At 38.0% G+C, this 27,239-nt stretch overlaps 1 protein-coding gene and 1 pseudogene across 1 annotated transcript in view; both read left to right on the top strand.

Moving 5' to 3' along the window:
- Positions 1-27,239, top strand: part of THSD7A (thrombospondin type 1 domain containing 7A) — a 391,822-nt gene that overhangs the window by 122,613 nt on the left and 241,970 nt on the right. The window lies entirely within an intron of this gene.
- LOC136384090 (tropomyosin alpha-3 chain pseudogene) lies at positions 25,754-27,086 on the top strand (annotated as a pseudogene).

A 27,239-nucleotide genomic window follows, 5' to 3' on the forward strand; every position in this document is an offset into this window, starting at 1 on the left:
AGAATTAAGAATTAGTTCTAATAAATATCCTTAAAGATATAAAGCTTAAGTCAGTACTTTTTACTAGAAAAATATTTTCTCGTGGATTTTCTCCATTTTTTTTTTCCCAGAAAGAAGGTATAAAAAGCATACTATAAATAGAGCAATAGTAGTACAGTATAGGTTTAATTTTAAACCTATATTCGTGTACTACATTTTCCTTCTCTAAGGCCATGGGACATAATTTTTTTTTTTTTTTGAAAAGCTAATGCTTTTTAAAGATTGAGGCTGTATTGTTTGGATAGAATGTAGGATTCCATACCTTCAGGTCGGCATCTAACTAGTCTAAACACAGAAGTCACACTATATTAATAATATGACAGAGATTCATTTTTTTTCTTGCTGCAAATTTACAGTATTGAACTTTTCAGGACTTTAATTAGTTATCTGACTTTTAGCAATGTTAAGGTATCTTGACATTGTAAAAACAAAAACAAAACCATCAGTGACATTTTAAGGCATACATGTTTATTTTTTTAATCACTTTTATATAAAATGAAAAATAAACTTGGGCCACATAGCTGCCTCAAAACCTGATCTGATTCTCCAATTTTTTGTACCTATTTAAAATGATTAGAACTGTTAGTTTTTATAATTTTGACATTGCTTTCTCTTCAGGTTACAGTTTCTGAAACCAGCAAATTCCGTAATCTTTGTACTTCCTCTCAGAGTTGGATGATTTCCAACCTGAAGTGTTATTTTGAACCTAAATAGAATCAGCCCAGAACAGTTCTATGATACATTGAGAAATAAAGGTGTCTTTAGAAAAAGAACTTCAAGCGCAAATTAACTTGAAGTAATTTAACCTGAGTGTGGAATAATTTGCAGTCTTTCTTCAGTGCAGCTGTGGGAATTGCTTCTGTAGGCCCCGTTGGGGGAGTTGCCTGGCTACTTACAATTTTGTCACATCTGTCAGCTGTAGCTAAATGGAAAATATAGTAAGAGGTAACATTACAGAGATTTGGGACGTTCCCTAGAGGGTCTTGTCTCTTTGCAGGAGCGAATAAATTATGTGAAAGCCTAAATGAAATACGGTATTGTTGATTTGCCAACTCATGCAATCTGAAAGAATGAAAAAAAAATCACTTCTTAGATGCACTGTCTAAATGCTCTACAGCCAGAAGCTACCTATCTGTATATTATGGTCGTATTTCCTGATCCAAACATCAAACCATTGCTGTCTATGGTGTGGTGGGTTTTCTTTTTTTTCTGATTGTTCAGTTTTTATAAAGATATTTTACAGAGAAATAATCATTGTATCATATATAGATATGCAACAATTTTTTTATTTTTGAAAAAAAGTAATATGATTCTGACATACCGGCGACCTACAATATTAAATGTCAGAGTACATTTAATAATTGTACTAATTTTATAATTAGAAAGGCCAATTTTATAATTATGATTATACAGTAAAAACAGTCAACAGCTCCCAGATCAACTGGGGCAGTCTGAAATTAATAAATATGGGAACACCAGTTACCAGACACTTAGTTTACTGAAAGATCTCAGTGTGCAGTGCTTCTTTACTTGCATTTAATTGGTGTTATTTTCAGTGGAGGAATTTTATTACAATTCCTAGAATGGTGCTTAAGTTTAGAAACTAGGTGAGTTTCAATTTGATCTTCTTACTCTATAGGTTCCTGTATTTTCTGCAGAGATATCACAAACTAAGTGGAAGGTTATTAACAATAGCTTCCTCTCTCATCTTAAGGAAAATTTGTGAAGGCTAATGAAAAGACATTTGAAAGCAGTTTATAAACTTTAAAGGATCTATAATGATTATTATTAATTTTTGGAGTTCAATTAATAGTTGAAGAACAGGAATTACCCATGCCTCTTTCTTGGGCTTTGTTCATTCAAGAAATATTTTACCTCACATTAAATTTATGCAGAACACCATGTAAGATATAAAATTGTGTAAGTCATCAGTATGATCAAGGAGTTTGTAGTCCAAAAATAAGGTAACATTTAACAAGCATAGAAAATAAATTGTTAACATTACTTAAGGAAAGGAGAATTCTGTTTGTTCTTCCTGAGGTTACTTGTGAAGACATCTGGGCATGAGTTGGGCCTTACAGGGTTAATGAGCAGTCAACAGTCTGAGTGACTGGGGAGGTTATTCCAGGTACAGGGAATATAATGTGATAATGTTTTGGAAGGTTCAAGGTGAAAGATAGGTCCGTCAATGGCAAATAATACAATTAGATCCAAATATAGAAAATCAAACTATTATGATAAAAACCAGAAGTCACGATATTATCTGAAGTACAAGGGTTGAAAGAACCACAGATCTTATACTAGGAAATGTCACCAGAATCCATTGTTAAATCCACAGAGATGGCAATCGCTTTGGCCTTGCGCAATTCAAAGATACTAAATTCATTGCCGGTATTTGAAAGCTTGATGTTTCCCACAGAAGTCTTATCATCAGAGATCTTGAACTTCTGATCAAAACTGTAGTGGTGGGTTTGTATTCTCATAGCCATCATCAGAACACAACCTGTGTTCTACACAGACAAGACCTGAGCTCTCGTATTATATTACTACTGCTGACTCTCTTCAGTTTTGTGTGTTACTTGCCTAGTGCTTATAGGTGTATAGTTTGTAAGCCCTGATCTATAATATTCCAGAACTCCATTTCACACTCACTTTTTACTTCCTTTTCTTTGAACACTACCAAGAATTTCTCTTTGGGGGTAGCACCTTCATTTTTAGAAGTTCTTCCTTATACAGAATTAGAATCAACTTGTATCTGTCAGCTGTTTGTCTTATATATGTTTGATGGAGTCCCATTAGAAGTCTAATCTTTTTCTGTGATCAATCTTTAAAACAATATATTATCTCTTGCCAATTTCATCCTCATTTATGGATTTAATTATCACCTGTGTTGCTAACTCATTATTTCCAACTGCCTACTGAACACCTGGAGGTCTTTGTCCCACACAGTAATCAAACACAGCATGTCTGAATTGGAGCTGGATTCATCTTCTTCACCAAACTAGGTTCTAATTCTTTATTTCCTAGCTTAGTAACTGGCCTCAGCATTTATGAAATTATTCAGCCTGGTAATCTAGTCTTCCTAAACTCCTCATGTGTATTTAGCAAGCACCATCAGTGCACTGACTTATTTTAATTCTTTATTATCACATACTGTGCACCACTGCAGTAGCCTGCTAGTCCTCATGTCCTAAGCCATGCCCACTGTCAATCTGGTCTTCATATTGCTGCCATAACGTCTCTCTAAAATCCCATTAGTCGTCTGATTTTTAAAATGTCACTTATTTGCTACCATATTCAAGATGAAGTCCGAACTATTTAGTAGATAAATCAGTTTTCATTTATGTATTTTCTAGTATCCTATACTACTATGTCTTAACATTACTGTCTTTGGACGAATCACACCGACATTTAATTTTCCACATTGTGTGTCAATTAACTGCTCTCCCAACATCCTTTTCCACCTCATTTGACAGGCTAGCTCCTTTGAGTCCTGTAATTTGAGTTCAGTTAATGCCTTCTTGGTCAGGTCATTCTGCTCCACCCCATATCAGATTGATTAGGTACTCAATTTTGTCTTTCCATAGAACCTATGCTGATAGCTAGCACTACATGGAAATCCGTATTTTCTTTTTCCTCCTTCTCCAATCCTAAGTAGGCAACTGAGGATACAGATTATTTCTTGATAATTTTCTGGAATTCTAGCATCTAATTAACAGACAGTGACTCACATTTGGCATTCATTTACTTTTACTTGGGTAAGTGAATCAATAACTACTTCTAGGTTCAACATGTTCAGATCTTCATTCATTTAAGACTCTTCATTATTTTTACTATTCCTGGTATACTTTCTGTTTTACCAGTATTATTCTTTAATTGAAGTTTATTATGGTCAGCAAGAGATAACTGGAAACAATTCTGTGAAGAAAGATCTATGAACTTTAAAGTTAGAGGTAGTTTTTTTAATACCTCATTTCATCCGAATGTTACTTCTGTGGCCATGGGGGATTTAGTCACCTCACTGAGTCTTGGGTTCCTTATCCATAAATTATGAGTAATTTCTGGTCATAGTATTATTTTTGAGAATAATGATACAATCTAGGTCAGAATTTTGGCATGTAGCAAGTTTACATTCAATTATTTACATTAAGTTTATATTCTAGTAATTCATCACGTTATTGCATATGTAATAGTCATGCTAAGATTTTTGTGGAATAGTCCTCCACAACTAGACTTTGAGCTCCCACTTTTTTGGTAGGTATTATAAGTTAATTTATGTTTCTAGGAAGTGAAGAATAATAGTTCATTTCGGTTAGACAAGTTGGAATAGGAAGCATATTGCATTATTTTAGTTCAAATATTGTGACTACATTCACAGTTACTTTGCTCAAACAGAAGTCCCACTGTCCCTTTTCTGATTGCTATGAACTGTTTGTAACAAACCTCATTAGCAGTGTGATGAACAGTGCCTCAAGCTTATGGAAGTTTCACCACCTCCTATTCAATAGTGGCATCAGTCAGCTACTCCCTCTTCAAGGCATTATCGGTCATTCAAATCATTTATCAGTCTTTTGCCCTGTGTCTGAATACTTTTAATATTCAGTTTAACTAGAAACCTCTTCAATGGACAGAGAGCTTGTAATTTAGTGGGTGACATGGAGTACTATGTCTAAATCCAACCAGTTTCTGGTGGCCTGGGAAGGGCATAAAGTTGGTCTACTTTTTTCCTTGCTAGAAGTGTGTACTATTGGAAATGACATACTAAGAGAGTGGCACTATAAAAAAAAAAGTCCAAAATGAGGTCACTAATTAACTGGAGTCAGGATTAGAAAAATAGCTAACAGGTACAGCAAAATGAGACAACGACTGATGAAGTAAGTAGTTAAGACTCCTTAAGTAAGTGGCAAGACTCCTTAGCTACACTCACACTTTATATAGCTGCATGCTTTAAAATCCCAAATGGAAATTTTTTTTTGAGTACCCCTATAAACCTGGTTATTGGGATGTTGAGAAAAATGCAAAGTGAAATTATTCGAGTTGTATGAAATAAATTACTAGAAAAGTATTTGTTGAGCTTTCATGCAAGAAGTAAAATAGAGATGTAATTAGTTGCAAGTCTCATGTATTATAGAACTTTTTGTTTTTCAAAAATATGCATGTAATTGCAGTAATGTTGTGAACCATAGCAACAGCTACCATAAATCACGGCACATGAACCTGATACATGCCAGGTTCTTCGCACATATTTTCTCTCTCTCTCTCTCTCTCTTTAAAAAATTATTCTTAAGTGAGAAGCAGTGAGGCAAAGAGACAGACTCCCTCATGTGCTTGACTGGGATCCACTCAGCAAGCCCACTAGGGGGTGAAGCTCTGCCCATCTGGGGCCATTGTTCCATTGCTCAGCAACAGAGCTATATATGTATATTTTAGCGCCAAAGGTGGAGCCATCCTCAGTGACCAGAACCAACTTGCTCCAACTGAGTCATGGCTGTGGGAGGGGAAAAGACAGAGAGAAAGAGAGGAGAGAGAGAGGGGAGTTAGGGAGTGGTGGAGAAGCAGATGGTTGCTTTTCCTGTGTGCCTGACCAGGAATCGAACCTGGACTGCCACATGCCAGGCTGACACTCTACTACTGAGCCAAATGGCCAGGCATTCTGTGCACATATATTTTCTAATTTACTCCAGCAGTAACCCTGTATGTATTACTGTTCTTGCTTTTCAGATGAGAACAGAGAATGAAGCTAATCAACAGCAAAGCTATTACCTTTCCATTAGGAAAACATAACACTAAACCCACTACTCTTTTATTACAGATACAAGATGAAATGGTGTCTTAATTATAGTTAACCTTTAATATTCTGATTGAATATTTCAACAAGCCTCATCTTGAACTCAAGAATAAAAGTCTCACATTGACCATTTTCTGGTTGATGAACTTTGAATGAGATACTTTAAATTTCCTAAGTTTATTTTAAATTTATAATATATGGAGGAATGTACATATTTAATTGCTTTATTAGGTTATGAGCACCCCTCCAGTTAGTACATAATAAAATAAATGTTGGAAAAAGTTAAATAAATGGATGAATGTAAATTATTTCCTTCATTTGGAATGACAATCATTTAAATTTTAGAAGATATAAAAAGCTAACACATCATGGACATTTTCACTCATATGCAAATCATGTTTCTTCTTATATTTCTCTCAAAAATTTAGTAAAAATGTCACCCCCCCCCTTTTTTAAAAACAGGAGGAACTGCTTAAAACATCTATGACTTTGTAACTTCTATTTCCACTTATATTTGTCACTGATACTTACTACTTTAGGTAGTATTTTGTTATTTAGAAAACATCATTAAGAAAGAGAAACTAAATATAGATAAAGGAAGTATCCAAGTATCCCACTAGATGAACACTTGCGTATTGGACTCAGCTAACATTTTAAAAGGAACTATTTCAACCTAGCAGAAGTGTTAGAAGTATCAGCCCGAATATGTGTTTAATTTTGGTCTATTATTTAAAAAAAGATTCTTTTAAGAAAATGATTGACTTGTTGACTTGTTTTTCCCCAGAATAAGAATTAAACAAGCATGAGTTGTTTGGGGACTGGCATAAATTAGCCTTCAGTGTGCTCATCTTCCCCCAAAAGGACTCTAGGAACGGATTAGCCTACCTACCATAGAACAAGATTCCTCAGCAAAACTAGCTTGTTTCAAACTTTCATCTTCTGAAATACAGAAGCCACTTCCTTAAACAATAGAGCTGAAGAAAAAACAACACCAACATCAACCTCATGATAGAGTTCATTATCGGAAATAAAATACCTGAGAGCCAGTGGAGTAAATTGTGGCCACCAATCAGACCTAGATTTCAGGAAATTCAGTTTGAGAAAAAGAGAGATAACTCAGCTGTCTTTGACAAATTGAGGACTTACCTTCATTCTAATATATTTGTACTTTCTCTAAAATATCAATCTGTCATACAAATTTTACTCTGGGAAGCAAGCACTTTCAAAGTATATATATGGCCGCCTCACACTCTCTGACCAAGGTGAACACACGCTTCGCTTCTTGTCTATTCACCAAGTTTGGTTACTTTTTGGAGCCTGAAAGGTTAGGTAGAAAAATGTATTGTAGTTTATTTTCCTAGACACACAATTTGTCCCTTGGAAGATATAGCTAAAGAAATACTTAGGTCTCCAAGCATTTCAGGAGAATGTGGAATGTTGTTTTCTCCATTCTAAGAGTATGTGGTCATGCTGAGTATTTAGGAGTATTTAAGTTCTTATTTGCTATAATATATGAATTATTTGTTTATATGAAGCTAAAAATGTTTCATAATATTCCCCATGAAATAAGTGAATTTTATAATTTGGCAGCATTTTAGTAACAGCTAAAGCTTTGAACTACATACAGGCAGATACAAGTCTGTGTAATTCAGCTTGGCAGGAATGCTCACTGGTCTTTGTCCAAAGCTAACCTTTTCCCTTTCTTCATTACATATGGGTGAAAGCTTTCTTAATTGGAATAGGTTCCATACATAAAAATCTATCTTCACTCCATTTGCTATTGATTTCTAAAGGTTTGACCTCTTATAGTTTTTGAAATTATGGGTTAACCTTCTTGCCTGAAGGAAAATGGCACCTGGGAATGGCATTTTCATTTTCTAAAGTAATGTCACCATCGAAGCTGGACCAAAATGGCCTGTGACATTAACCTATGGCTCTTAAGAGGATAACATCATTTAATTGGTTTGGTCAAAGAAAAAAAAAAAAAGAACCCAAAACATGGTTTTATTTTCAGTTGACCAAAAAAGAAGAGAAAAAGTGTGGCCCTCAAAACCTTTTCTCACTGTGATATGACAAGGACAAGGTCACAGAAGTGACATCTACTCTCTGCACTTCAGTTGTTAGAAGTCATAATCCCGTTCCAGTAAAAGCTACTTCTCTATTTCAATCAAATTAGGGGAAATGACAGTTCTGAGAAAGGCATTTTATTGCACACTGTGATATTGAAGGCAGTCATTGAACCAGTAAGTGCTTTGACCTGACATAATAGTTATCATTTTAGCAGCTTTAACCAATTTGGTCATAATTGCTGGGAAGATAGTTTGTCAAATAAAGAATTCCTGGCCTCAGACTCTGAGGATTGTCTTTATGACATAGTCCTGTCATGGCCAGAGCTTCCATTGTCATATCTTAAATGTTTTTCTCTATTGTGTAGAAATTAATATTTATCTACATTTTAATCCTAGAAAGAAGGGAATTCTACAAAAATTTAGTTTTACTTGAGAGAACAAATAGAGGAGAAACTTATTTTTAAATGTATCTTTATAGTCTATCTAAATGAATTCCAATTAAGTCTTAATTATAGCCTTCTTTATAGCTTAAACTCTTCCATTTTACTACAGCTCTCAAAGACTTGCTCTGTGAATCAGCTGGCATAGGGCAAGGCAGGTGCAGAGGGGGCAAGGCAGGTGCAGAGGGGCAAGGCAGGGCTTGAAATGCAGGCACAGAAAACTACTTCCGGGTCACGTCCTCCTCCCCGCCCCCATTTCTTACCTACCTAACTCCACTCCTGTCACTCTGCCCCACTGCCTTGCAGTCCTGCACACTCATCTTCTTTTTTTCCAGTTGCAACATTGACTCGTGTTTTTCCCTCTGCCTGAAATGTCCTGTTCCGGTTCCTTACACAGCTGCTGCCTCATCCTTTCCAGTGTCTGTTTAAATTTTACCTCTCAGGAAGGTCTGTCTGTGCATCTTCTTTTCTAAAGTGCATTATTTTGTTCACCTATGACCTCATTGCATTTTGAATGTGAGGGCGAATGATTGTAGGCAGTGCCTGTGTTCTCTCTGGTAAACCCTGCTATGTTGTTTCCATCCAGGCTGCACTTTAAAATATCTGGGGAGCTTTTAAACAATGCTGATGCTTGGGCTCCGTCTGCTAGAACCTTTCAGCAGTTGGCCTTGGGTAAGGCCCCAGGTATCGGTATTGCTTAGAAGTTCCCCAGAGGATCCTAACTCACAGCAGAGTCCAGACGCTCTGCCTGGGGCTGCAGAAGGCACTAGTCAGCGTCATTGGCCACTGCGCAGGACTCGGCAGGTATGAAACACATTCTGATTATCCATGGGATATGAATGTGTTTTTTTTTTTTATTTTTTATCTATTCATTTTAGAGAGGAGAGGGAGAGACAGAGAGGAGAGACAGAAAGAGAGAAGTGGGGGAGGAGCTGGAAGCATCAACTCCCATATGTGCCTTGACCAGGCAAGCCCAGGGTTTCGAACCGGCGACCTCAGCATTTCCAGGTCGACGCTTTATCCACTGTGCCACCACAGGTCAGGCGGGATATGAATGTTTGATGGGTGACATTCTGGTTTGTTTTCCAAACTATTTCTTAGAAAAATACTCTTAAGCAGCAATACTCTAAAAGTTGAAATGAAAAAGAAACAAATATAAGTAAATCTTCTGAGCTTCAAAATAAAAATCTAATCCTGTTTACCCCTTTGAGTGATGAAATCAAGATATTTTCCTTTAGTTTTTTTTTTTTTTTCATTTTTCTGAAGCTGGGGGAGACAGTCAGACAGACTCCGCATGCGCCCGACAGGGATCCACCCAGCACGCCCACCATGGGGTGACGCTCTGCCCACCGGGGGGCGATGCTCTGCCCATCCTGGGCATCGCCATGTTGCGACCAGAGCCACTCTAGCGCCTGAGGCAGAGGCCACAGAGCCATCCCCAGCGCCCGGGCCATCTTTGCTCCAATGGAGCCTTGGCTGCTTGGCTGCGGGAGGGGAAGAGAGAGACAGAGAGGAAGGCACGGCGGAGGGGTGGAGAAGCAAATGGGTGCTTCTCCTGTGTGCCCTGGCCGGGAATCGAACCCGGGTCCTCTGCACGCTAGGCCGACGCTCTACCGCTGAGCCAACCGGCCAGGGCCTCCTTTAGTTCTTTTACTGAATGTTTTAATGTCTGCCACAAAATGTGCTTATAAGCTGTGTGTATTTATATATATTTTTCTTAACTGTGAGACTCTGTCCGAAGACCACTAAAACCATAATAATAGGACAGTCATTCTTGCTTATTACAACCAAAATAAATAATTTTAATTAAACAAACATTTTTATTTTTGGTTATTAGCAAAAGAATGTTTTTAGTATTATCAGTATTTTAGTGCACATTTTTTAAAATAACTGGTGATTTTGTGTATACCAAAGGCAGAACTAAGATATGGCAAGAGAGGTATTTGTCTCAGTGTAAAATTTTAGTGCCAAAAAAACTCAGTAATCAAAATAATAGCACTTTAATATAATATTTTTAGAAATCAAAGTTAATACAAAAAAAAATCCTGAAGATGATATCAAAATTTTAAATAAAGACTACTGCCAAATACAGAGCCATTTTGAAGTGTAAGCAAACACAAAAATGTCCACCTCTAAATACATCTTTTAATTTTTTCAATGGTTAATTTTTTTAGAACAATATAATTAATGAAAAAATGGTTTCAGATATTTTCATGCTGAATTTTGACACAAAGTAGTTTATTGTAATTTTAATTAAGCTGAAGCTAATTAAATTTTTTTAGATTATCTCTTGGTCAAGAGAAATGGTCAAACATGGCATTTTTCTTAACTCAAAATTGGATAAACGAAGAAGTAGATTTTGAAATAAAAAAGATTAATGAGTTTGCTTCCAGGAAACATTTCCACATATTTCCTTTTGCCTCAGGCTCCAACATGGCTTCACAAAGTTTGGTGATATGCATGAGTCTTTATTTAAAAATTAATTTAACTGCTTCCCTGAAAGAAAATATGACACCATTAAATCAAATTAAAATTGTTGGCAAAAGTGAGACAAAAGCCCTGGCCGGTTGGCTCAGTGGTAGAGTGTCGGCCTGGCATGCAGAAGTCCCCGGGTTCGATTCCCAGCCAGGGCACACAGGAGAGGCGCCCATCTGCTTCTCCACCCCTCCCCCTCTCCTTCCTCTCTGTCTCTCTCTTCCCCTCCTGCAGCCAAGGCTCCATTGGAGCAAAGATGGCCCGGGCGCTGGGGATGGCTCCTTGGCCTCTGCCCCAGGCGCTAGAGTGGCTCTGGTTGCGACAGAGCAAAGCCCCGGATGGGCAGAGCATCACCCCCTGGTGGGCAGAGCGTCGCCCCCTGGTGGGCGTGTTGGGTGGATCCTGGTCGGGCGCATGCGGGAGTCTGTCTATCCCCGTTTCCAGCTTCAGAAAAATAAAAAAAAAAAAAAAAAAAAAAAAGACAAAGATGTTTATTCTATGTTGATAATGAAGATTGAACAATAACGCCCTTTGAAATGTCACATAATATAGGACAACCAAAAATATGCAAAATTTGTTCAAAATAAAAGAATGAATCCTAATTGTAGGAGTAACACCTTAATATTAATCTAAGATAGAACATAATCCAGTGAGAGGAATTTTAATAATAAAATGAAAGGGGTAATGTAATAGCTTAATATCAGCTTGACCAAATTCATTTTAAATGCAGGGAATTATAAATAGCAGCTGTATAATCTAGCTTCTGATAGCAAACAATAGCAACAGAAATAGTATTTTAAGTAAAAAGAAAAATCAGAAAATACATCCTGAGTTTTAAAAAAATTCCTTTTTTTTTTTTTTTTGATTTTAGTGTTTTCCCCATGGGAATATCTAAAAGAAAGGAGGAAGCATAACGATTCTCTAATTAGAAATATCCACAGCCAGGAAATGAGCAAAGCTTCAAAGTTGCGATATCAACTATATACCAGAACTTCTGGAATATTTTATAAACTCTAACAAGAATAACTTTATATATACAAGTTAGGGACCAAAATGTCTCAAACTGTACTGAATTCCATTCTTAATAATAATTTATATTTTATTTTTAAAAGTGAGAGGGGAAAAAAATAAATGACACTAAGAGAGCCAAGAGAGAAAACAGTAGATATAATTTTTTAATATCATTTAACCATAAAAAATCTTAAGAAACTGATTATAAACACTCCTACTTTCCTTAGGAATCTATTAAATAGACAACCACAGAATGAAAAACTTGAAGTCACTATGGAAAATTTGAATCATCTTTATTTGGAGTACGTATATTACAGATGAAATGTGTAGATGGCATTTCATTGTCCTGGTAAAGATTTAGTGATAACCCAAATTTGATCTTATATGAACCTTCTGTACAATGTGTTATAACTTTCTAGTCATCTACCGATAAAAAAAGCTAAGCATTCCAATCAAGAAAGTAAAAACAATGAAGATTTTATGTGACCATCTTTTAAAAGGGTGTGTAAAACTGTAAATGGGTTTCACAACAATTAAGCAAACTGCAAATGACAATGAATAATAAATGAACACAAGTCAGGCTCTATAGGATATTTCTCAACGAGAAGAGTGTCTTATAGACTTCCAAATACACCTATAAAATCATTTTGCTGTAGTTCGTGCAGTTTAATTAATTAGGTATTTGATTATTACTAATAAACAATATGCAGCTCTGAATCATGTCTGGGACTGAAAAAGAAACAGTTTCATCCTAGGAGTTGGTGATGTCTTATAACTGAAGCCATGCATCACTAGGGGCGGACCAGAGGCTATCAAAGGAGCTGGCCGTTGAAGTTTTCGATCATTTTGAAGATAGATTTTGCTAGTGCTAGCAGCATCAGAAAAGCAACTAAAAGCATTTACTACCTTCTGTTCCCACTGTTTACCATCGAAGGTCTATTAATGTTCCTTTGTAGCCTTCAGGTATTCCACAGACATCACCAGAGAGAGCTCTTCTTTATCTGTTCTTAGCCTCCAGAACTGCACACAGGAACACTTCTCATCAGATTGAAAGCATCAGCAAACCCGTTAACTCTTAGAGAAAATCACATCTATTTACGGGAGTCAGAGAGTCGCCATCTAAGACCGACTTCTATTCTGACTGCCAGCTTACTATGAAAATGTGAGCTAAGAGCGAAAGGAGTTAGTTTCACCTCACAGTAGTAAAGAAGTAGATATAATTGGGGTAGTCTGAGTACTGGGACCCAGTCTTTTTTAGCTTATGATACTGTGAAAACTTCTTCAAAAGGATTGGATCGAATCTCTGTAAATAATAGATTTATACCAAAGACTTTGAAATTATGTGAGTCCTGTGCTTTTACTGAGTAAGTTAATATGTCTACAGTGCTTTGATATGAGGCCCCTTCACCCCAGTGAATCACTTTATTAAACTACCAGAATTCTGGAAGTGGTACATCTTAGTCATCATGTGTTTGGAGAAGGCCGTTTGTTTCCAGCAGGGCTATGTTAGATATGTGTTACCACAGCATTAACACCCATGAACAGTGGTTTACATTTATAAGTTGGTTTAGCTACCTGGTGGAGAGCCCTAAGCAAACTCTTGAATACAAATGTTGTCCTTTATGTATACAAAAGTTCAAAACCCAACTGCCAAACAGAGTGTGCCCTGCTCAATGCCTGGATCAGCTGCCCCCAGTTTCACAGCCACAAGCCTGTAGACTTCTGGCTTCTGCCTACTTGATGAAGATTCCTCTGGGGTAATGGCGCTCCATTGTCCATACCATAGAACCTAAAGGTTCAAGTATAAACTCGTTAGCCTAGCCTTCACGACTTTGCAGAATCTGGTAAAAACTAGGCTTCCAATCTCACTATATCTTAACATTGTATTTAAACTGGACTCCCAGCAGCATGTTAATCCAAAGATTGTCTGCTTTTTGCCTCTGTTTATGCTCCTTGTTTAGCTTGGCGTTCTTTCCAATTGTTTTCATACCTGTTGAATGTCACATATTGCAACTTAAACTGCTTTTTTTTTTTTTTTTTTTTTTTAAGTGAGAGGACGAGAGATAGTGAGACAGATTTCTGCACGCACCGGGATTCACCCAGCAACCCCTGTCTTGGGCCAATGCTCAAATCAACTGAGCTATTTTTAGCACCTGAGGCTGACTTGCTTGGACCAACCGAGACATCCTCAATGCCCGGGGCCATGCTCGAACCAATTAAGCAGGAGGGGAATAGGGAGAAAAGGGGTAAAGGGAATGGGGTGAGAAGCAGATGGTCACTTCCCGTGTGTGACCTGACTGGGAATCGAACCCAAGTCATCCATACACTGGGCTGATGCTCTGTCCACTGAGCAAATTGGCCAGGGAATTAGGGAAACTATAAAAATTAAGGTAGTTTAACTTTCTCTAATTTCCAAAATAATGTTAATTATTCATTTATTTAAGATCACTTCATACTTTTAACATTCTTAAATTGCAACATTCTTCAGATTACAGAAAGTTACTTCAAAGAGCTCTCACACTGATTGTTGAGTTGCTCAAGAGCACTCCATATATATTTAATACCCTGTACTTTTTAAATCGAATTTATTGGGCTGACACAGGTTAACAAAATTATACAGGTTTTGGGTGTACAATTCTACAGCACATCTCTGTACACTGATTTGTGTGTTCACCACCCCAATTCACGTAGATATTTGTCCAATAACATTTGTCCCCTTATGTCCTCTTCACCTCTTCACACAATCTCCCCCCCCCCCCCAGCAGTCAACACACAGTTGTCCGTGTCTGTGAGATTTTTTATTTTGGTCCCTTTTGGAAGGATTAATCAAAATTATCTTTTTAAGCATTATGTTTCTGTCACGCTAAAACATATTTTCTGTTGGGGGTAGCCAGAGGTATATATAAGTCTTTTCCTCTCCTCTGGTGAGGTATGTTTTCTGTGCATATTAACAGCAAAAGTAATCATTTTAATTATAAAGGAATGAATTCATTTTTTATTCAGTTCTTTCATATTCCACATGGGACCTTTATAAACAGAGACCATCCATATACATAATGATATGTGGGTTAGGAAAAGAAAAATATTAAGTGATAAATAGCTTGGACTGGTTGAAAATGTCAAACCCTCATCTCAGGCAGACAGTGCGCCCATAAACATAGCCAACAGCCGCTCATCTAAAAATATATCCCACCCACTTTCTTGAAACTTAGGTTTCATTTGGCAGAAAATTCAGTGCAGTGATGAAAAAGCTATATATATACTTACACAATATATATAATAACCAACAGTGCCCAGGCTCATTATTTGACTCCCAGTAAGTCAGCTGATCTTAAGGAAATAGTCTCAGACTTTTCAAGACAGCGGCTCAATTACATGCACCTGCTCTGTTCCCACACTTTCCTGCCTCATACCTCTTTCAGGACCTAGATTGACTGACACCATCAATTACGAGTCTCTCCAGGGCAGGCTATTTCACCTCTGGTTGTGTCTTACACATGCAAACTGGTTATTTGATTCATTTATTCTTGTTTAATTATGATGATGTATTTGTGTGGTTAAGACCATAATACTTCCATTTCTCACAGGGAAAAAATAATACATTTCACACCCAAAACAGAACGCTACACTGGATGACACAGACCTATGCTTCTTGTCCAGTTTACTATCATGAGTCCCAGCTTAGCCTTGAATATACCACTTTAGCATTCTAGTCTTAGTGTACACAGAATGAAGTGTTTGAGCTCAAAGTCTCTGGAGCCTATTCCAAATCTAAAAGACTATGCATTGGTTTAACTATCAATATTAAAAAAATTGTATATGTTGTTTTTTCCTAATTGTTTAATGTATGGCTTGGGAATTTTTTCTCGGTACATTTATTAAAGCAGATCAGTAGTTCCTTTCAGATTTTTTTTCAGGCTTGCTTTGTACAGTTTTATTAAATGACAGAGAATTATCAAAAATCAGGGTAATTATAGATTACTTTCAGTTGCATACATTGATACATAGATGGGTTACGAATAATGAAACACAAACTACTAACATTTATTGGCATTTAAACATGACAGCTTCTTTTCAGGAGTATGTTTAATGTAATATGGCTATGATCTACGACTATTGCCATTGCGTTATAGACCAAAGATGCTTTTCTTCTCTCTACTTTTCCCTACTTTTTAATGTTAATTTAATATTTACTATAACAGTTTTTATTTGGAAGCTAAGTTTTTGACAGAAAAGAGTATGTGATTAATAATGACTCTGAAGAAGACAGGGGGGACATAAGAAAGAGCACAGATGTTTTGTTGCTGGTTGAACCAATTGGCTTCCGAAGAGAAAGTAAAAGAATATTGTGAACAAAGCTAATAGAGCCTCCTATAATGTTCAGTGAATGGACTTAGACCAATTCAGAAAATTAGCACTTAGTATGAAACTGTTAAAACACACAACATAAAACAGTACTATTAGATTCTATTCAATACAAGCTGTGAGTAGACAGTTTTTCTGACTTATTTTAATGTGCTTGTATTAAATTAGAAAAACAATTTAATGCAATGATTACTAATGAAATTTCATGTTTTAATTCCTCTTTTTTCCTAAATTATTAGCTTAATTGCTACTATACAATGGAATGTCACCCTTTGTATTTTTAAAAAGAAATCATTATTTTACATTTTTGGGTATATTTTATAAAACATACCCTTACATATATTTTTAAACAAAATGTTGTACTGTACATTAGCATTTTGCTTAAAGAAAGTGTAAAGCCAGTAGCCACAGCCACCATCACAGACGTGTGGCCCATGCAGGTTCAAATTTGATTCAGACAGACGCTAATGAAACAATGGAGTCAAGAACTAGTGGGCCATTATCTTTAATCCTAGCTTGTACCCAGTGGGCAAAAAATACACACAGTGGGAAAACACTTCCCTTTCCAGTCAGGGCTCCCAAAGCCACTGACTCATCCAAGTTTCCTAGAATCAAAGGTTTCTACCTCACCAGCCTTATTCACCTCTGTTCCCCATCTCCTTTCTGAACAAACTCCGCATAAACTGGCTTCTCCTTCAACACTCCACCATCTTGGCTGCTTCTCCTACCCTCCACATGGCCTTTCTCTGCTGTCCTCCAGCATGGGCTCCTCTGCCCCATTTTATAATGTAGAACAGGGTAGTCAACCTTTTTATACCTACCGCCCACTTTTGTATCTCTGTTAGTAAAATTTTCTAACTGCCTACCAGTTCCACAGTAATGGTGATTTATAAAGTAGGGAAGTAACTTTACTTTATAAAATTTATAAAGCAGAGTTACAGCAAGTTAAAGCATATAATAATAATTACTTACCAAGTACTTTATGTCAGATTTTTGCTGTTTGGCAGAATAAATTTTTTTTTTTTTTTTTTTGTATTTTTCTGAAGTTGGAAACAAGGAGGCAGACAGACTCCCGCATGCGCCCAACTGGGATTCACCCGGCATGCCCACCAGGGGGCGATGCTGTGCCCATCTGGGGCGTTGCTCTGTTGCAACCAGGGCCATTCTAGCGCCTGAGGCAGAGGCCATGGAGCCATCCTCAGCGCCCCGGCCAACTTTGCTCCAATGGAACCCTGTCTGTGGGAGGGGAAGAGAGAGACAGAAAGGAAGGAGAAGGGGAGGGGTGGAGAAGCAGATGGGCACTTCTTCTGTGTGCCCTAGCCGGGAATCGAACCCCAGACTCCTGCACGCCAGGCCGACGCTCTACCACTGAGCCAACTGGCCAGGGCCTCAGAATAAGTCTTGATAAAACAACTTACTATAGTTAAATCTATCTTTTTATTTATACTTTGTTTGCTCCACTACTGCCCACCATGAAAGCTGGAATGTCCACTAGTGGGCGGTAGGGACTAGGTTGACTACCACTGGTGTAGAAACCAAAACCTTTAATCCAATATACAAACAAGGAAGTCTCTAATACAAAGTCACTTATCTGAGGCATAATGGGATTCCTCATAAGAGTGCACCACCCCACATCATGCAACAGTCAAGGGTGTGGGGGAAAAGCTTAGTTTTAAAAAGATCTTAGTATTAAAAGGGTGGGAAAGGCTTAGTCTTAAAACTAAGCCTTAGGCTATAAGGACCCTGCCTGCTTACAGCCTGTCCCCCACAGCCAATGCAAACTATAAGTGTGCAAACATATATATCATATTTACAAACTTATTGGACCAACAGTGATGTAAATATCCTGGTCACCATTAACTGGCAAATTAGAGGACGGTTTACCTTTAAGAAAGTAAAGTCCCTCACGTGCATGGAGAGGCTCTAGCAATATTGTTATGGGTCATCTATTTTTATATTTGTTATTCTTTAAAAACTTGGAGTTTGTATCTATTTATATTCTCATTCTATATAAAAAACTCACTCTTGGACCTCATTTTGTATCTGTAACTCTGTACTTTCTTTCATAGAGAAAGCTCCCAATTGTACAAGCTGCTGATCACACAAAAGCTGGATCTGTTCTTGCTGCTAAGAAGTGAGCTGGGGACTCAGGTCTTTAGGACTCTCAAGACCAGGGGTCCCCAAACCTTGTACACAGGGGGCCAGTTCACTGTCCCTCAGACTGTTGGAGGGCTGAAGTATAAAAAAAACTATGAACAAATCCCTATGCACACTGCACATATCTTATTTTAAAGTAAAAAAAACAAAACAGGAACAAATACAATATTTAAAATAAAAAACAAGTAAATTTAAATCAACAAACTGTTCAGTATTTCAATGGGAACTATGCTCCTCTCACTGACCACCAATGAAAGAGGTGCCCCTTCCAGAAGGTGTGGTGGGGGCCAGATAAACGGCCTCAGGGGGCCGCAGTTTGGGGACCCCTGCCCAAGACTGTGCTTTTCTTACTGTGCCTACCAATCTCAGAGAGCACTCACTCCAGGAAAGGGAGTTTTAGGTGCAAGCATCTAGAGATCACAGAAAGAGACACGTGCTCCAAAGCCCTCCTAGCCGCATATTGTAGAGGGTTTGTCACTGTCACACTGGAGAGAACTTTCCTGAGAAAGGAGAACAGCCTAGGACTATGCAGTGTATGTGGTGGATAGATCAAGAGAGGTTCAAGTGAGGACAGGATAGAAACCCAACTCATACTGGCCTTTTATTTTCCTCTGGGGTTTTAGGTCTCAGCCTTACCACTTACTAGTTCTACTCATACCGTCTTTATTAAATTTATATGCCTGCAAAGCTGTTCTAGCTGGCAGGGTCTGAAAATTATTGGTAATTAACATTAATGGGCAGGAACAATTTCAGTGGCAATTAGAAAATCCTTTGGCGTCGTGTCATAATAACTAGTTCAGAGTTGGCTCTTCTGACATTCACATTTTCTCCTTAGAGTAAGCTTTGTTGCATGACCTTATATATGCAGAGAGAACTGGGGATGTTTCCTTTATTTGGAATCTAAGCATGCTTATACCATCAAGAAGCAGCCAAGCAAACTCTGCTTGACATCACAGACAAAGCCTTTTGATGCTGCTTTACCTGTGAATTGGCATTGATGGCTCCTGAATTGTGAAAGTCTGCTATAAGTAACAGACCCGTCAATGTAACATTTAACGCTTAAGTCACCCTTTCCCTTTTCTTTGATTTGCATCCATCTTATTAGAAAGTGACACTCTCTTATTGATTGCCTTCCGCCCTTGAAAGAGAAGATAAGAAAAACGAAAATGTGACAGAGATAAGAGGCTCTCAAGGTGATCCATGGGTAGAGTCCAAAGGGAAGGATTGTTTCCAAGGGAAACTGGGATCTCAGGAAATGCTGTGAAGGGGACAGTATTCAAAGGTCAGGGAAAGCACTTTAAGGTTATGATCATGCACTTCAGGGTCTGTTCCATCCTTGGTAGTAGTTGAAGTGCTTTAGAAAGCATATCACTCTTATCTTTTATGTTTCTGTGTAAAGCAGTTTAAAAAGTTACGAGCGTTAGCCATATACAATCTCACATCAGTTCCAGTGGCTGTTTGGACTCGTTGTTAAGTAACTAAAGGGCAGAATATGTTTGTACTACCCAATCAGTCCTACCCGCCCCGCGAGATCCTGAGTTGGTCCCACCTGCTCCTGGAAGACATCCTGAAATACTCCTCACTTCTCCTTTTGAAATATAGTCATTCCTATCCAGGTAAAAACTAGGTTTCCTGACTCAGAAATAGGGGACTGCCCAAACTGAGTGGTTCACATCAAGGCTCAGCAGAATCCCAGGGCCCAGGGAGGAAACGGTGGCCCTAGCAGCATGCAGCCACCCAACAGTAGGGACCTGTGAGCATTATTGGGCGACCACCCCGCTGTGGTTCCTTGACACGGGTGACGTATGGTGCCCGTTCCAAAGGTGAAGGACAGTAAGTAGGTTTTGTCTGGGTTCCCACAGATGGCGATGGGCGGTTGTGGGAATGCTTTCTGCACTTGACTTTGCTCCTCTGTTGAAGGGCTGGCTCAGATCCCGCCCCATCACTGCAGTCCTCATTAACTCTCCCTCCCCGGGCCCAGGGATCCTCAGCTAGTCTTGGGTGCTGTGAGCGGGGAGAGGGAAGCTTCTGCGTTTTCCTCCAGTCTGTTTCTGATTTATTACTAAGGCATAAACTCTATGCCCAGCTCTATCAAACCCTTCACTTTTTATTCTCAGGATTCTTTTCTTCTCCTAGCAAAACTTAGCTCTTAAGTTAAAAAACTTTGTTTTTGAAACTGTCATATTTTTTTATGTCAACTTCAAAAGCCTATTTGGAAGTTTAAAAATACAGCCTTTTTTTCCTTTGCTTTCTTTGCTGTTCTGTGGACACCCCTCCTGCCTCTCCTGCGCCCTGCCTAGAGTGCCCCTCATTCTCCACAAGGCAGGGTGAAGACCACCAGCTGATTAGAAAGCCAACATTAGACGGTGTGAAGAAGAACATTTTAAAGTCTAGTACAGTGGTTCTCAACCTTTCTAATACTGTGACCCCGCAATACAGTGCCTCATGTTGCGGTGACCCCAAACCAAAAAATAATTTTGGTGGCTATTTCATAACTGTAATTTTGCTACAGTTATGATTCGGAATGTAAATACCTGATATGCATTATGTATTTTCCGATGGCTTTAGGCGACCCTACTGGGGTCGCAACTCACAGGTTGAGAACCGCTGGTCTAGTATCTCAGGGTGTGACACTGCTCTACTTCCAGAGTATTAGAGAGAGAGAGAGAGAGTAGGACCAGAAAAAAACCGACCTGGCACTTGCTAATATGTGATCGTAGGCAATTAACTTCTCTGGGCTGACGCCATCATCAGTAAGAGAAAAGAATTGTACACATTTCTAATTGCTGCTGTGAAGTTTAAATTATTATAAAGTGTTTTCACCAAGAATATGTCACATCCAGATCACTCCATATATTGTAGATTTTATTGTGAAAGAAACATGTCTCTGAAGCTTAGGCAAATATGGTATCTGTTCACTAGGTTCTTCCCTTCCAGGAACAATCAACACTAAATGTGTGATCTATTTAATACAGCATTCTATGAGCTGTGTTCAATTACTATCTTCTATATATAAATGAAGAGTTAGATGCTTGCAGAAGTTAAGTGGTCCAAAGACACATAGTAAATAGAAGTACAATAAATAAAAGACCAGCATCTACATAAACCCAGATATATCTGATACCAAATATACTCTGTTCTTCTGATTGCCAAAGATTGTATATATTTTGTTATAAATAGGGACAGCATACATATGTTTTGAGGTACTTTGATAACCCTATTTATTATTCTGATAGCTAAACTCTTGGCCTTCTTGAAGTGTTTTATACAAGAGAAAGTTATTGAGTTGCTTACAAAGGATTGTGGGTTATAAGGACTGACAGCAATAAAAGGTGAATAACAAGATTTTATACTAGTGCTGAAACCAGAGAACACCATTATAGTAAGAGGAGTGTCTAAACAGGCAGTTGTTGGTCTTAATATTATGTAGAAGTAAAATACCTCAGAACGTAGGCAACTTCTATTTTTACTGTACCATGTTACATTTATTTTTAAAGGAAATGTATCATAATTCATTATTTAAAATGAAGGGAAACAATGAAAAAAGGAAATAAAATTAAAATCCCTTATACGAGGCAGAAAAAAATCACCATTATTATTTTGCAAATGTCATTTCGGTCATATTTTTGTCCAACAATATTGAGAGTCATATATTTCATCTAATATCTGGTACTTTGACTTAACAATGCATAGTGATGAATTCTCATTTTATTACATTAATTGCTTTTGAAACATGAAAGCCAATCTTGTATTTTTGGAGAAATCTCCAGTTGGTCATGATGCATTAGCCTTTTGATGTATTTATTGCCAGATTGCTTTTAAATATCGGATGTTTAAAAATTATTTTTATATCTATGCCCATGAGATAAATTGGTCTGTAATTTTTCTCTCTCCTAATATCCTTGTCAGGTGGTGGGATCAAGGTTATTCTGACCCTATAAAATTAGCTTGTAGTGATTCCCTTTTTCTCTGTGTTCTGGAATATTGTTGGGGTCTAATTAACACAATTTTTTTTGGGGGGGGGATATTTAGATAAATTCATCAATGAAGCCATCATGGCCAAGAATTTTCTTTGTGGGAATGTTTTCTTATGGGTTGAATAGAGCAATATTTAAACTTTTTATATCTCTTAATGTTAGTTTTGATAAGTTTTGTGGTTTTTCTAGAAATTTATTTCATTTAATTTTTTATTTTTTGACATAAGATTTGTCATAATATTTTTTTAATGTCCACAGAATCTCTAAGGATGTCTCCTTTTTAACTTTTTAATATCAGTCATTTGAAAGTGTCCTCTTTTAAAATTTATTGGTCTTGGTTGAGGTTTATCAATATTGTCAGTCTTGAAAAATGACTTTTTTCTATGGAACTTTTGATTTTCATTTTATTAATGTCTGCTCTTACCCTCATTTCCTTCTTTCTACTTTTTAAATTTATTATCCTATTCTAATTTTTTTCATATGAATACTTATATCATAGTTTTTACAACTTTTTTCCTAAAGTACTTATAAGCTAAGTGCTTAAAGTTATACATTTTTCACAAATTTTGATGTCAAAGTTTTATTCTCATTTGCTACAAATTAGTTTATATTCATTGTGGTTCCTTCTTACACCCCTGTGTTACATCAATGTGTATTGTTAATTTTCAAACACTCAGGGAAATTCTATTTGTCATTGGTTATTGATTTGTAGCTTAAGTCTCTGGTGGTAAGAAACCATATCCTGTCTGAAATCAATCCTTTGAGCTATATGCCGATTTGCTTTAAAGTTTGCATATGATCCATCTTGGTCAATGTTTTGCATGCATTAAAAAAAGGCATGTTCACTGTGTAGCTATTAATGTAATTGTATATGTATGTCAGTTACGTTGATTCTGTTAATCATATTGTTCAAATCTTCTAAATTGCTAGTTATATTTTCTCTAATTCTTTTATCAACTAATAAAGGAAGTGTCTTGGGGTATTTTTTAAAATATATTTTTCTGAAGTGAGAAGCAAAGAGGTGGCGAGACAGACTTCCGCATGCGCCTGACCAGGGTCCACCCGGCATGCCCAACAGGAGGTGATGTCCTGCCCACCCGGGGTGTTGCTCCATTGCAACTGGAGCCATCCTAGCACCTGAGGTGGAGGCCATGGAGCCGAACTCAGCGCCCAGGTCAACATTGCTCCAATAGAGCCTTGGCTGTGAGAGGGGAAGAGAGAGGCAGAGAGATAGCAGAGGGGAAGGATGGAGAGCATATGGGTGCTTCTCCTGTGTGCCCTGGCCAGAAATCGAATGCAGGACTTCCACACAATGGGCTGATGCTCTACCACCACTGAGCCAACCAGCCAGGGCTTGAGGTCTTTTTTTATAATTACACACTTGTGTACTTCTCCTAGTTACATCAATTTTAACTTTATACATTTTGAGGCCAAATGTTATTAGATACATACAATTTTTAAAAAGTTTTATCATTCTGGTGGATTGATACTTATTATTACTGAATGTCTGTCTTTGATACTTTTATTCTTAAAATGTATTTGTCTGATATTAATATATCTCCACCAGCATTTTTTTTGGTTATTGTTTGTATGCTATGGTCTTTTTACTATATTCCAGTTTCCTTATCTAAGATGTTATATTTGTAAGCAGCAGGAGTTGGGTTTTGGTTTTATATCCAATCTGACCACCTTTGTCTTTTACCTTAGATATATATTTCATTCACATTTAATGTAAATCCATGCATTTTGGTTTAAGTAAACCTAAATCATCTTAACTATTTTTATTTTTCTCATTTCTTCTATATATATTCTTCTCTCCTTTATATTATTATTTTTATTATCACTATCTCTTTTCTAATAGCTCATTAATTATACTTTGTTGGCTATTATTTTAGTAGCTTACATTTACCTTTATTTATTAAAGTAAACTATAAATTTGTAATTCTATTTCATCCCAGAAATTTTAATGACCTTAAAATTCTTTGCCTCTGTTTCCCTCATCTTTCCTTGTTAATGCTGTTAGTAATATATCTTTTTAGACTATATAAATGAAACTTCATTATGCATGTTATTATTGTTTTATACATTCACTATTCACTTGGATTTACCTTTTCTTTTATTATTACTTCCTGAATGTTTTCTTCTTGGATATTTTTTCTCCTCCTATTAATTTGTTTGAATGTTAAAGATTTCTTTCATATTCCATATATTTTTTCATCAATTTTTGAATCATTCTAGATATTTTTAATGAACTTTTTCCCTATCTTACTAGCCCCCTTGCTGTGAAATCTATTTATTTGTTCTTAATTCAGTTATTCTGTTTTTCAGTTTTAGATTTTTCATTTACCTATTTTTAAGATAAATTTATGCTCTCTGGTGAAATTCTTTTTTTTTTTTTTTTTTTTTTTTTTCATTTTTCCGAAGCTGGAAACGGGGAGGCAGTCAGACAGACTCCCGCATGCGCCCGACCGGGATCCACTCGGCATGCCCACCAGGGGGTGATGCTTTGCCCCTCTGGGTGTTGCTCTGTTGCATCCAGAGCCATTCTAGCACCTGAGGCAGAGGCCACAGAGCCATCCCCAGCGCCCGGGCCATCTTTGCTCCAATGGAGCCTCGCTGCAGGAGGGGAAGAGAGAGACAGAGAGGAAGGAGAGGGGGAGGGGTGGAGAAGCAGATGGGTGCCTCTCCTGTGTGCCCTAGCCGGGAATCGAACCCGGGACTCCTGCACGCCGGCCGACGCTCTACCGCTGAGCCAACTGGCCAGGGCCAAGAAATTCTTCATTATGTTTTTCATTTTCTAAAAAACAATCAGTCACTTCAATGCACAGATCTGGCAACCCTGGTATATGGATCTCCTATACCTTAATCTTTTAAGCAATTTTTTGCTGAGTGCCAGCAGTGTGATTTAAGAAAATGGGAAGGGGGCTCTGTATAAGTGATAGAATCTTCCAGGTAAGGTTTGTGTGTGTGTGTGTCTGCTGTTTACTTAGGTTACAAAAATATCACCTTCTTCTAATCTGGAATTCAGCTGATGAGAAGTGTGTATATTTTTTCTTTATACTTTATCCACCGGCATAGCATTTTGGAAATCATAACTGACAGCTGGGTTATTGTACTTTCTGGTCGATCCTGTACATAATAGTTTCTTCCCAGGTCTATAAAATGACTAAAACTTTTGCTCATCTTCTTCACCTCTTGGCCACAGTTTAAGAAATACAACTATATCCTCAAGGGTACAAGTGGAAGCAAATGTCAAATCTTTTCTGCACTTCATTTTTGTGTGGTATCATGGTACCTCAAGTTCTTGATATAATTATATGTCTCTGAAGTCTTCAGATATTTTTTTTATTATTTAGCTAGATATTCTAATTGTTCTGACTGTAAAAATTGGTCTGAGGTATGTCAGGGTTAGAAATAGAAGACGGGCAGGAAACCAAACGCGACCAAGTGCTGGGTGGGGACCATGGCCGGGATCACCACCATCGAGGCGGTGAAAGGCAAGATTCAAGTTCTGCAGCAGCAGGCCAATGATGCAGAGGAGGGGGCTGAGCGCCTCCAGCGGGAGGTGGAGGGAGAAAGGCGAGCCCGGGAGCAGGCTGAAGCTGAGGTGGCCTCCTTGAACCGTAGAATCCAGCTGGTTGAAGAGGAGCTGGACCGTGCTCAGGAGCGCCTGGCCACTGCCCTGCAAAAGCTGGAGGAAGCTGAGAAAGCTGCCCATGAGAGTGAGAGAGGTATGAAGGTTATTGAAAACCGAGCTTTAAAAGATGAGGAAAAGATGGAACTCCAGGAAATCCAACTCAAAGAAGCTAAGCACATTGCTGAAGAGGCAGACAGGAAGTATGAAGAGGTGGCTCGGAAGTTGGTGATTATTGAGGGAGACTTGGAACGCACAGAGGAACGAGCTGAGCTTGCAGAATCCCGTTGCCGAGAGATGGATGAGCAGATCAGACTGATGGACCAGAACCTGAAGTGTCTGAGTGCTGCCGAAGAAAAGTCCTCTCAAAAAGAAGACAACTATGAGGAAGAGATAACGATTCTCACTGATAAACTCAAGGAGGCAGAGACCCGAGCTGAGTTTGCTGAGAGATCAGTAGCCAAGTTGGAAAAGACAATTGATGATTTGGAAGATAAACTGAAATGAACCAAAGAGGAACACCTCTGTACACAAAGGGTGCTGGACCAGACTCTGCTTGACCTGAACGAGATGTAAGCACCCCAGTCCTGCCCCACCGCTGCTCCTTCCTCTGACCCTGACTCCGCCTGAGGCCAGCCTGCCTGGAAGCTGACCTTTAAACTGAGGGCTGATTTTTAACTGGAAGGCTGCTTTCTCCTTTCACTGTCTCCCCCTACCCCCACATGTCTTTTTCGCCAAACTGTTTCTGCCTCTTCCCAGAGATTCTGGTTGGGCTAGAGGTTGAGCAACTTTTGGAACAACATTTAAGGGAATGTGAGCACAATGTAAAGTGTCTTGAAAAGCATGTTGTGATGTATACATTTTGTAATTACTTTTTTGTTGTTGGTGTAGCAACCATTTGTACAACATTCCAAAGCCACAGTTCTCAAGCAGCAGTCTAATCCCTTTTATCACTTTTAGAAGGTAATTTTTCAGCTCAATCCATATTGCCCTCTCCCTAGAAGGGAAGGAGATATGGGCCTGCCTTACTGAGAGCCAAACAGAGCGCAGAGAAAGACTCTACTATGGGGAATTATTGCTTTGTGCCAAGTACCAGTAAAACCAGACAGGTGATTCTAGGAGGAGTGAGCCCCAAAAAAAAAAAAAAAAAAAGTGATATTCAGGTTTCAGCTTTAAGGTATCTTTGGGCAGTTTTATTTTTTTCATCAGAAGTGACCAAACAAATTAAAACGAGACCTCTCTGTCAGAGACCAAATCCTGTCCCATCTAACCCCCTTCCCAGGG

This window comes from Saccopteryx leptura, chromosome 12 (assembly GCF_036850995.1).
Source record: "Saccopteryx leptura isolate mSacLep1 chromosome 12, mSacLep1_pri_phased_curated, whole genome shotgun sequence".
Taxonomy (NCBI): domain Eukaryota; kingdom Metazoa; phylum Chordata; class Mammalia; order Chiroptera; family Emballonuridae; genus Saccopteryx; species Saccopteryx leptura.